This window comes from Pinus tabuliformis, chromosome 4_2, assembly GCF_031772625.1.
Source record: "Pinus tabuliformis cultivar Carrire ecotype Pingquan chromosome 4_2, CPIR1, whole genome shotgun sequence".
Taxonomy (NCBI): domain Eukaryota; kingdom Viridiplantae; phylum Streptophyta; class Pinopsida; order Pinales; family Pinaceae; genus Pinus; species Pinus tabuliformis.
In genome coordinates this window covers 561,852,869-561,866,370 of record NC_142304.1, presented here as the reverse complement: position 1 = coordinate 561,866,370, position 13,502 = coordinate 561,852,869, and positions in this window count along the sequence as shown.

Below are 13,502 nucleotides of genomic sequence, written 5' to 3'. Positions count from 1 at the left end.
ACTGATGGTAGTGTGAACATGAAGAACATCCCTCCATATTTTCTTCCAAAATTTCATGGTCTAAGGTCAGAGGATCTAGAAACCTTTCTCTTTGAATTTGAAATTGTTTGTATATCTTATGGTTACTTATTAAAAACTAAAAACTGAGTTTGTTTCCGGAAAATTGAATGATAGAGCTATTAAATGGTTCATGAGTTTAGGGGCTAACTCAATAAGATAATGGAATGATATGAAAAATATATTTCTAGAAAAATATGAAGATCACGATCTTAAGGAAGAAATCTTTAGAATGAATCAAAGAGAAGAGGAGAGCCTTGAGGATCTAATAAAGAGGTTCATGTATAATGTTAAGAGGGAAAAACTACATCATTTAGGATCTGGCACACTAAAAACCCTCTTGCTTAGAACAATTAGGGATGAGTGGATTGATCTCCTTGATCTCATGAGTAGAGGTGATGTATACCAAATATCATTTGAAGAAATTTCTGAAACATGCAAACACATATCAAGAGGAAAGGTAAGAGTAGGTAAATCAACATCAAGGTCGGTAAGTCAAGCTAAACTTGGAATTTTTTTTGATGATTTTAAAACATAAATTCTTAGCAATCTAATCAAACAAGTAAAAATTTTATGAATGTAACATGAAGAAAAACAATATGTTGATATTTGTGTTGTCCATGTAGAATCACATGATGTTAAACATTATCCATCATTACCAAGGTTGAATGAAGTTTACCAAGAGGACAACGGAGCAAGTAAATTGCCAATGCAACAATGTTATGTAGCTCTAAGAGGACCATGGTAGCCTATTTAGCCTGATATGATGGAAGAGCTTGATTCAAAATTTCAAGCTTATGCACATCCACCTAAATGTAATTGGAACACACCCTTTCCATGGAAACATTGGCCACTCAACCCTAAAACCAATCTTGGCAACAAGGTTGGAAAGGAACTTATGGGAGCCATCCACAATATCCTCAGTATTTTCCTCAATATACTCTATACCAAACTCCATGTTATCCTTACCATTTACCTCCACCACAACCACAACCCCATCCACATCCATCTCAAATATACACTCCCACTCAACTACTTGTACCACCATTTCCAAACCCACACATTGAAGTAGCTCAGCCCACTTACAATGTTGAGGTACAAAACTTCCAAACATCTCCTCTTGATCTCAATGGTATTGACCATAGCTCAGGAAGAGTATCGCAAAAAAGAGATTCTCTTGATATCATTGAAGGACTACATCCAGAAGAAAAAGATTCAAAAAGAGAAGATCAAAGAATCATGGGTTGCACTTGATGAAGAACAAACATTAAAATAAGAGATTGAGAAATCTCCCTCATGGTTACCATCAAATCTTCCATGTATTCAAGAGAACAATCAACAAAAAGAGGAAGATTTGAAGGTCATGGTAGAAGAAGACATGAAGAATGATCCAGATAAGAAATCAAACCAAGGGCATGGAAGTTATATTGAGTTTTGGTTCCAGACAGTCACTAAGTTGCATCATCACTCTCTTCTTAAACTATGCTTGATCCTTTCAAAGTCAAATCATTTGGTCTCTAAGATCCAGGTACATGTCAAATCATATATTTCAAACCTACACATCAGTTTGTCTGTCATCTTGATGTGCACCTGGATCCATTGGAAGTATTCTTATACTTGAAAGTGATTTTGTTTTTCAAGTAGGGTAGGGTAAAGAAAAAAAATGAAAAATAAGAGAAAAAATAAAAATCTCAGGTGAAAACCTCCTTGGAGGCACCCCAGATTGGCTCATTGATTGAAAACCTCCATGAGGAAGTCAATGGGTTGAAAAAAAGAAAAAAGAGGAAAAAAGAAAATATCCTGGGTGAAAACCTCCTTTGAGGTGCCTAGGCAGACCTACTAGTTGAAAACCTCCTTAAGGCAACTAGTAGGCCTAGAAGAAAAAAGAGGCAAAAAAAGGCAAAAATATTTTCTTCATGTATCTCTCTAACGAATGCATGTACTCTCCAACATTTGCAAGCAACAAAAACAAGTTGGTACAAAAAGAAAAATTAGTCAAGCCTAGTCAAAAGAAATCAAATTTTGACTTTCTCCTCCTTTGCTCGAATGCTCCAACAAGGCCAAGGCCATGCCAATCCATCACCCTCATATATTTCCACCATCCACCAATCATTATCAAGCTTCTACCATTCATTTTTCTTACTATCCTAAAAAACTACATGATGCTCTATTTTACTACAGGATATAAAAATACATAGAGCAGAAATTTGTTTTTACCATAAATTGAAACAATGCATCCATTTTCCAAGTTGTTTTAGGTGTAGATGCATATGGATGACGGTAACATGCTTAAGCAATTTTAGCAAATTCAAGTGCATAGTTTTCGAGAAATTAGCGTCCATCACCTACAGACATTTTTGCCTTTTCTCTATATCCGTGCATCCATTTAAAAATCTGTTTCATGGGGAGATGCATATGGATGATGGTAACATGCCCAAGAAATTTCAGCAAATTCCAATGCACGGTTTCCAAGAAATCGACCTCCATCACCTTCAGACATTTTTAGTTTTTCTCAAGATCCATGCATCCATTGAGCAATTTTGTTTTATGGGGAGGTGCATAATGATTATGGAAACATGATCATAAAGTTTCAGGTCAATCCATCCTATGATTTGGGAGATATGGACAAAATAAAAGGTTGTCCCGTAAACCTACAGGATGCCTTGAAAACCTATAGGATCCTACAGGATACAGATCAACACCTACAGAATTGGCAGTGAGCAGTTTTAAAAGGGAAAAATAGAGGTTGGCTTCATCAAGCAGAGATAAGGAGGGGGGACCCATTAACACAGTGAGGGTTCATCAGTACCCACCTATACTAGAGATATTCACAAGGCATAATTGGATGGGTTTCTTTGGAAATTTGAGGGCATATGATGATGAAGTAGCCAGATATTTGTAGTCAGCTTCAGCATGGAGATCCAAAGGTCAAAGAAGCCCCTCTAGAGCTTAGCAACAACATCAGGATCACCAGCATCACCATCCAACACCTTCACATCAACATCAATTCAGCAGCAACATGCAGGCCTCTCGAATAACCATCAGGTAGGTATAGGTATGCAATATTCTTGGCCTCTTCTCTTGAGCATATTATAGTTAGAAATTTGGGTTCAATGCATGAGATATGAGGTTTTATAAGCTAAGGATGGGTCAATAGTCTCAACCACCTTCAACTATTTAATTTCACCTTACTCCTTCACTCATGCAATGTTGAAAAGTCAAATTATGAAGGGTGATGATTTCAAGGAATGATGACAACAGCTAAAAGAAGAAATTTTTGCAAAGGCCAAGTCACCACAACACTCCAAACCCTCCATCCACTTCATATTCACTATCTATTCATCATTCATCCATCCCATTTCATTCTTGAAAAAAAACAAATAGAGAATCCTCTCCATTCTCAAAAACCTACACTACTCCCTTTGAGCCCTATCATCATCATCCAATCCCTCTTCATCATTTCCCAACTTCCATATAGTTAAAAGACCCTGAAAGAGGAGGAATGACTACTACAGGAACGGAGAATGTTGCTACAAGAAGGAAGAAATGAACAAATTATGCTAAACCCCAAGATGGTAGAGCTTAAGAAATACCTAATCAAAACATAGAACTCCAAGGCCATTAGGAAGTCATCTAGGTCACAATAGAGAAGAAGAAGGCAAAAAAGGAAATGAGGCATTGACCATCAAAACAAAACTCAAACTGCAGTGATGAAAAGATGTTTTCCAAGAGGTTTCCAATCTTTTTCTAGCTTTTTTCCAAGGCCTAAAAATGGGAAAAAGGCATGGGAGTCAAGTTGAGGGCATGTCCTAGGCTCAAAATATAATTTATGCTCAAAAAGGGTTTCCTATAGTTTTAAGAGGGTTTCCTATAGTTTTGACAGGAATTACTACAGGATGTCCTAGTTCTCATCCAAAGGCATTTTGAAGGTTTTAGATGTACCCAAATTGTGGAACAAGGTAGTAGAAGGTTGATACGGATATGGAAGACCTTTCTAAAATGAAAAATATTCAACAACTCATATTGAATAAGGGCAAGAGAGAAAGCTAATGGTCTCAAGAAACAATGATTTTTCTTTGCACAAATATGTTTTTGGGCTTTTCCTTGTAGAACTTACACGAAAATTCTTAATACACAAGAGAGAGGCCACCACGGCCATGGATGAGGCACAATGAGGTCACTAAGTTGCTCAGAGGATGAGAAACACTTTTAGCAGGGAGTATGACCGACCTCTAATTTAGACATAAAATAAGGCTCATACCTCTAAATTAAACAATAATTTAAGGCCGATGACCATCCTTCAACACATTAAACCTCTCTTTTTGCATTAGATAATTTATTTTTAACTTTAATATATTCACTAGGAAGGTTTATGAATAATTGGATATTTGTGCTTAATATTATTTATTTTTGTGGAATATTATGAGAATATTGGGCAGATTATGAAGATTTGGAGGAGGAGATAATTTAGGGACTTAATCCCTACTATAGGAGGATAAATAATAAATAATAAATCAAAAATATATTATGGAGTTATGTCATAGATTGTGGAACTCCAATGATTGAGAAAATCTAGGAATGTGTTCCCTACCATTTAATGCAGATTCCTAGTATTGGGGACTAGATCCATTAATCAAGGGATTTTGTTGGGGAAAGCTTCCTCCATTCATGGGGAATGATTCCTAATCATTTTTTATAAGTGCTAAGTTGAATTTTCCTATAGACATAGATTTTCATTAGTGTTATTGTGGAGAGGACTTGTATTTTTGCAGCTCCATTGTATTTTCTTGGACGAATGTAATTCTATTGATGAAAATAATGAAGATTGGTGTCATGTTCAGCTTCTAAATCTTGTTCTCCTCCATAGGTATCTGAGTTTCCTTGGACTTGGCCATCCTAGGATCCTCAAAGCCCTTTTTTATCATTTTATTTCCTTATTTTCACTGTTTATTCACATGCATCTCTAGTTTTTATTTCTCTCTACTTCTGCATTTAGTATTAATGATTTCTTGTTATAGGATTGAGTTAAATGGTTAATGAAAGTTATTTTGCAGGATCGTTAGAATTATTTTATCCTTGGTAAATATTTGGAAGTTCATAGTAATCATTGAGCTCGTTGGATTAGTCTTCTTATTTCCAAATCTAGATTTCTGGACCTCCTTTTTAGCAAAGAGCAATAAATTTATGCTATCTTTTAGAGAATGCTAACAAGCATCAATCAAGTTGGTTCCACTTGAATTAGATCAAAGAAAATTATAGTTCATAAAAAAATTACCCCATTTCATTTTCACTTGATTTGGTGAGGCATTTTTTAGATTTACTAGCACACTCGTTCTTGAATTTCTAGATTTTCGACTAGTCATGTTTTTCTATTTTTTTAGCATGGGTTAACAGAGGTATTTTTGAGTGATTCCACTTGGAATGGGGACCTAATACATCCTAGTTAATAACAAAATTTTTCCCATCCAATTTGGATTTGATTTGCTTGGTCATTCGATGAATTATAGTAAATCTGTACATCTTGTACGAAATTACTGTAGCATCCTGTAGGAAATCATGTTTTAAGCCCGAATAGAGAAAAATCATCATTGAAGTTGGGATTAGGCCTCTACTTGACCTCCATGCCATCAAGGCCATTTTAACCCTCTTTCTCCTCACTTAGGTCACCATTTTCTAGTTTTCAAGGGTATCTTCAGTCATACATTAGATCTCATCAATGTTTTATATATTCTACAAAGTTTCCCTCATGCATGAAGTAGACAGCTAGCTCCTGAAATTATGTTTCCTTTAGATAGTTGAAATTATTCTTGTTTTCATGATTTTTGGGTAAATGTCAATATTTGATGCAATGCAAATGTTTTAGGAGTACAGGTTGATTTCATAGTTAGCAACCTCATCCCAACTTCATCCACCCATGGTCCTCACTTTCTTTCACTAAACCCTCACCAATTTCATCATTTCACAAGGAAACTTCTCCAATCTTTTTGAGAAAATCCATCCATCTCCCAACTTTGGTTTTGAGTTATTAAGTGGTCCTAGGCACTCCCTTGACTCATTCCATTCTTCAACCACCTTCCCTAAGCTTTCCATCACCTTCAACATCCATCCTTTTGCTCTCAGTTGTATCCTGTAGGGTTTGAGGGGATCCTGTAGGGTTTCAGGACATCCTGTAGGAAATCCTATAGCATCCTGTAGGAAACCCTATTTTGAGGCCAAATTGAGGAAAGAGCCTCTAGGAAGCTAGAAAAGGGTCCCTACTTGTCTCCCAAGCCTTCTGACCATTCACCATTATCTCCAAGCCACCTGCCACATTACCAAAAGAGATTAGCTTTCACACTCTCACATGAAAAAAAGACGAAAAGAAAAATAGATTTATTTTATTCATTTACATGCACAACAATAGAAGGTTTGATGGTTTGAATCTTCATGCTTAGGACAGTAGGATTGCATACATGTTAACTTAGCATTATTTTTAAGAAAAACGTCTTAGAAATTAGTTAGAAAATGGTGTGTTCTATCATTTGATTTTAGTCTCTTTTCTTGTACTTCCTTTTTTGCAATAGGTTAAGGTTCCATTTCAAACATTCCATTTTCTGCAATTAGTTTAGGATTTGACTTCATTACATGCAGTCCATTATGTCCTGACAATAAAGGAAGGACACATTGTATGCTTCACATGTAGTGCTGATACCTCTTAAGTTTGTACGAACCCTGGGTTGATAATTAAAGTCGGTATAGCCTTGGGAGTTGCAACATTTTTGTTGCAATACCAAGGCTCATCAACTATCGATGAAAAAGCCATGCGAGTGTGTCAGACTATATTTGCAACATTTGTGAGGGTTGATTTTTTCAATAAATTATAGGAGAACCTTTTAATTTTTGTCCTTCGTAATGCTTTCACTTGAAAATGTGCCACTTGTACATGCTGCTTACTCACTTAGAGTGTCATCTACTGTGTACAAATGGGTGTACCATTTTTTCATAATAACAATATTTTTAACTCATATTTATATAATTAATATAATTATAGTAATTTAAAATGAAGTTATTATTTAATTATACATATAATTATTTGTTTTTATTATTTATTTATTTTTAAATTTTTTCAAATGAGAGAGGTATCATGATGTAAATTTTTTAATGCCATGATTATCTATATTTATGAGTAATTTAATTTATATGAACGGACTAATTATTAACTATATCATAGGGATTTAAACTCCATGGGATATTGTAAAACATTCTTAGTAGTATTCATAAATCAAAGGTTGAGATTTATTATAAAAGTAGTTGTACCCTCTTATTCAAATTCATTAATTAAGAGAATGTCACAGTTTTCTCAACTTGTGGTATCTGTAAACCATGATATTGTAACAATGTCAATTTATAGGTCAAGAATCTTCATTGTTAAGAATTGTATGAGATTCTTTTTAAATGTATATATGTTTAAATCATATTTATTCTTTTTTTTTATCATTTAAATTAATAATAATAATTTAAAATAAATTTATAATTAAGTTAATTTTCATTCCCTTTTTAATGATAACAATCTAAGATGTATTTTTTTTTTGTTTTTTAAAACAAGAATGAGAATATTGTATTTATATGCAAGTATGCACATAGATCCTAACAAATACATCAGGTAGTATATATCTAAATATTAAAAAAAATATTGAACCCTCTTATCCACCAAAGTTATAAATTTTTTTATAGGGACTCTAAATTGGACAACAAAAAGTAGGGTTTTGTAGGTATATAACTTACAAAACTAACCAAATAAAACAAAAGTTACATGTCATACTAAGAATGATTGATAATGAAAAAGTTCATAACTATGTAACGCCAATCCATTTATCTCTAAGGAAGAGGAAAATTCCTGATTTGACCTTTGATTTTAAGTCTCTCAATCTTCCTTTACACCCTTGATTAGCACATTCATCCCCACTTTTATTTATGTCATAGAGAACATGGAAATTTACTATTTAAGAGAACACTTTTGTTGCTTTCCTAATTCTTTTCATATGAATTTATAATGTTTTTTTCCTTTCGAGAGGATTACTTCACCAAATTCCAATTAAGAAGGAAGGAGTCTCCCAAAAAGTGAGAGATATTACTTGTTTTTCTTTGGCTAGCTGGTTCCCCTAGTAGAGGGCATAAACTTCAACTTTTGTTGTTTGTCATGTATACTAAGCCCCATGAATACTTTGAAAATTTAACTTTCAACAATGTAAGGAGTATTATGAGGTAATTATTTTGTTGTTTATCCCTGTTTACTAGTTAGTATGTAGATCAGAGTGTTTATTTTGGAATAGGGTTACTAGAATTTTAATTGTGTCGAGAGGTGCTCTCTAGCACAATATGGAAGAGATGTTGTAATGTGTTTATCTTATCTTATTAAACATTTTGACACGGTTAAAATACATAAAATAAAAGTAAAATAAAAAAATAAAGTAAGGTAAATAATTAAAATAAAATTGAGGTAAAATAGCCAATTTACCATTGGCAGTTTCTGGGCTCTAGATTCTGACAACCCATGGTTTTTCCAATTACCAAACTAGATCCATATTAACTCCAGATGTACCAAGCTTCGAGATGGAATAAATGTTCTGAGGTACAAACCTCTTTTAGGGTGAAAACATATTTGATCTCTCTAAGATCTTGGTTGATGAAGAGTTAATATGGGTCTAGGATGGTTTAATTATTCCGCTAACAGGTGAACGTTTGGCTAGTATGGAAGCGATGTTGTAATAGCTTATTATGTTAAGCTATGTAAACATTTTGACTCGATGTTATAATAATAATAATAATAATAATAATAATAATAATAATTTATCATTAGCTAGCCATGATTTGCGCATGGTATTTGTTCTGATGAAGCATATTTGAAGGCTTGAGGAAATCAAGTGTGGAATGAAATATTTCTAGCTTATACCCATCTTAACTCTAGAATTGACCCCTCTCGGTGCTTAGTAGATCCATATATAAGATGAATCTAGGTTGATTAATAATCATTAGGTGGATGGTAGGAATTTTCCCTCTACAAAATATTCTAGAATATTTATAGTACTTTACATAGATTAAAAGTTGAGATTTATGTCCAAAGTAATTATGAGTATTTTTGACTTCTAATTAAGTTGATTAATTGAAAAAAATTGTGATATGAACAAGTGCCTTATGAAATGAGTTATGGTTTTTTTGGCATGTGGTATTGATAAGCCATGTATTGGACATGAAACCTATTTATAGATTAATAATATTCACCGTAAGTAGGGTAAATATCTATGGTTAAGAATCTTGCTTCATATTTTTTTTACTGTATAAATGTTTGACTTGTATATTAATTATTTTCATAGCTAATCATAAAATAACAATAATTTAAAATAAAGCTACAATTTAATTTGTTTTTATGATTTTTTTTTTCAATTGAATTTTACCAAAATAAGAGGTATTATGTAGTAAGTGTTTTGATGTTTATAAATATTGATGTTTATTAACATTTACGAACCATTTAATTTATATGGTTTTGCTAATTTAATTTCTATAACTACACTAATTATAAATTTCCCATCATAAATTATGAAATAATGATTAAAATATAAATTGCTCAATCTAACTTGTGAGGTGTGAGAATTTTTTTTTTTTTTTTTTTATAATGAAATGGTCAAGTATGGAAAACTCATAATTTTTTAGTTATTTTGAAATATTCACTTACCTGTAGATATGAGGGTCTTCATTTCCCCAAAATGGTTTCCTGAACAAAATGAAGTACATCCATTTCATAATGCTAAAATCTAGTCGAGTTGAGTAAATATAATATTAATGAAAATGATGGTCCGTACAAAATGAAATACATACATTCTCTCTAAACTAGTATGGTAGAGATGTTGTACTTTTTAACACTATTTTGACTTGGTCAAAATAAAATAAAATAAATCAATAATTATAATTATCAATAAAACATTTTAACTGTGTCATGTTACATAAACATAAAATAAATTAAAATAAAAAATAGAAAATTAATAATTAAACTAGTATAGATCCATCTTAACTCTAGTTCTATGGATTAAATCTCTTAAGATTCAAACCTCTTTTAGAATTAAAAGAGCTTTGATTCCTTTTGGTCCTTCGTAGATCTAGAATTAAGATGGATTAGGCTGGTTAAGATACATTTATTTTATAAGTTAAATAATTGGCTTTATTTTTATAGATGATATTTTAGTACATTCACCCAAAATTTAATTAAATTTAACAATTTTGGAATATTAAAATCAAGTATTGATGAGTAATAATGATATTAAAAAAATGGTTACCAAAACAAAATGAAATACATTCATTTCACAAGGCTAAAATATAGTCCCATTGGGTAAGGATGATATTAAGGGAGTAATTTTAATTAAGGATGATATTAGGGTCGTAATTTTAAGAATTTTGTGGTTCATGCATGTGCAGGAATCAATGAAAACATGTATCCTCTTCATTCAATCCACTCCACTCCAGTCATGACAGGAAGCCAAAATGGAGTTTTTGTCTATAAGGGCAATTTTGAGAATGCCCATAAAACATGAAATACATCTACTTCATAATACTATAATGTCATTCTCATCACCTCGGGTAAGGATAAGATTAAATGAAGGAATGTAAGGGTAATTTTCAAAATGTCATGGTTCATGCATGTGAAGGTATGAATCCAAAATTAAACTTTTCATTTTTGTTTCTATAAATGAAAAAGCGTGGCATGAAAATGCCATCATTGTTAATGTGACAGAGGTTATCCTACCCTAACAACCATGTCCCACAAGGGCTATAAAAGAGGTGTCCACATTAGATTGATAAGGATCACAATAATTTATTTCATTTGAAAGGATCCCAATAACCTTTGGCTTTTGAAGGGACTATTATTACTAGAGGTGATATTATTTCATTTGAGGCAACCATGACAATTGAGTAATTTGGATTCACATTAAAATCCTAATGTTACTATTCATTGTGACAACCAAGTGTAATTTTGTTGGTGAAGAATCCCCCTTATCATTCGAATACAAAGCATGTTGATGTTCAGTATTAATTTGTGAGGGCTATGATTGAATACAAGAAGGTGTTTTTGGAAAACATGGACACTTTGAATAATTTTGTAGATAAAAAATTTGTGAGCACTAACAAGTTCTCTTGGTGTAGAGAAAAACTAGCATCGCTACCCTGAACTGTTGACTATGTACTATTTTGGCCCATGGTTTTGTAGTTTTAGTTAAGGAACTATGGTTGGATTCATGGTTCATGTATTTCATAGGATATATATTCTATTGTAATATTGTAAAAAAAATGTAATGAAGAAAAGAGTGTGATGATTTTCTCGGGTTTGGGGTTCTAGAATAAAATCTCTCTATAAATTTGTGTATTTTTTGTAGTATATTTTATATTTTATTAAGAATTTATTTTAGTGATTAATTGCATATAGTTAAAAATTACACTGAGAAGTTAACACCTGGACCAAGGAAATAGTCATTATAACTAAATTATTCTTCATGATCACCAAATCAAGCCACAAGGAGAATTCATACCACCTTTTTGAGGAAGTCGAGTTGAAGGATGGACTAAGGGACTTAAATGTTGGGGAAAATGAAGGTATTATTTTGACTATTGAACACTAAAGACTATAAGTACAAGGAACTCGTGGGTCATGTCCAATTTGACACCCTTGTGGAAAAAGTAAATTATTATTTTAATATCTTGTGAATTAAAAATTACTAAGTCTCCAACTTATGTATTTCTAGTAATATTTTATTGAAGGAGAGTTCCACTAGCCGTTAAGTAGACATTATAATTTTTCCTATAAAGAATAGGCTCCCTTTTGTATGGTAGTTTTTAATTGAGATAAGTACTACTGTAATAAAGATATCACACTTTGCAAACCTTTGAATAAATTTTATTTGTGTAATGTGTGGAATAATTATTGCCTTTCATTCCTTTCTTAATATATAGTTTTGGAGCTAATTAAATCTAATTATATTTGATTATAAATAATATTATGCTAAGGCTATTTTTTCTTTTTTGTTTTTCCATGGAGGGGGAACCTAGTCACGTGGAGAGATCCAATTAGGGGGCAACTTCACTTGAGTTTTATTGGCTTTGAAAGTAGACTAATTCAAGCATTTGAACTATCTCTTCTGGGAGCTTCAACTTGTTGTAGGATTTTGCATTTTACCGCACACAAAGATCAAGTTTTGGGAACAACACTTTGAGGGGAAGCCACTCCTAATCATATTTGAAAGCCATCAAGAGGGTTAAGCAATAGTGAGGGTGATTTCCATTGTCGACCAAACCCACTCCATTGTAATAAACCCAATGTATCGACCTAAGGGAATATTGACTTCACATTCTGTGACAAATTCGAGGCATATGAAAAATGTATTACGAAACAACCACTCTTATCTCAAATGTAAAAGGAAGACTTTTTTTCTTTTTTAAATTTTATTTGGTTCTTTTGTTTGCTGGTTTTTCTTGTTTTATCTTATTAACAAGCTATTGTCTTGGGGAAAATAGATTTAATTATTAGATCATACCAAGAATAGGTACAATATTTATTTTATATTATTTTACACTTGCATCAAGCATTTCACATAGTAGATCTAAAATTTTCAATGTTGTACAAAGTGGGATCTATAATTGATAGCATGTTTTCAGCCCTTAAAGTGAGTACATCCATTATAAAACTTTTCTTTTTACTCTATAGTGCCATTTTTTCTTTCTTTCTATATTTAGAGTAATTTTTAATTATTTCGAACCATAATTGAGAGTTAAAATAAAATGTGGAAATTAAAATTTTACCAAGGTTCATACAACTTTATTCAATATATGTTACAGTTACCCATACATGACAATTTCTCAACTTCCAAATAAAGTAAAACATAGTATGCATAAATCATATGAATAATAGGGAAGTAAAAATGAAATATATTAATGGATAAGACACCCTGATAGACCAACATTTTTTTCACGAAACGCAATCACTGTACAAAGTGACAATCTTCCATTTTCTTTAAAAAAAATAAAAATCAAAGTGCACGCATATACTAGTACAAATTAAATTCATATCTTGTCTATTTTGGCGAGGTAATAGGGCAGGGAAAGAAAAAAAAAAACAAACCCAATTATGCCCAGGCCAAGCCAAATATGTATGAACAAAAATCAACCACTACAATGCTTTTAAATGACATATAGTACTCACCTCAACTAGAGTTGCTTCTTGTGCAAATCTTGGGCCTAAATTCCATTGGGATCCATTGCATAACCAACTGAGTTCCAGCTTAACTAAAAACCTCATTGTAGAACTAGAGACAACATCCAAAATTTCAAACGAGCGAATGAGAATTAAAAGCGTAACCATAATGAATTCCAAGAATGGTGAGTTGTTATTTGACACCACTATTACACCACTCTTATCAAAA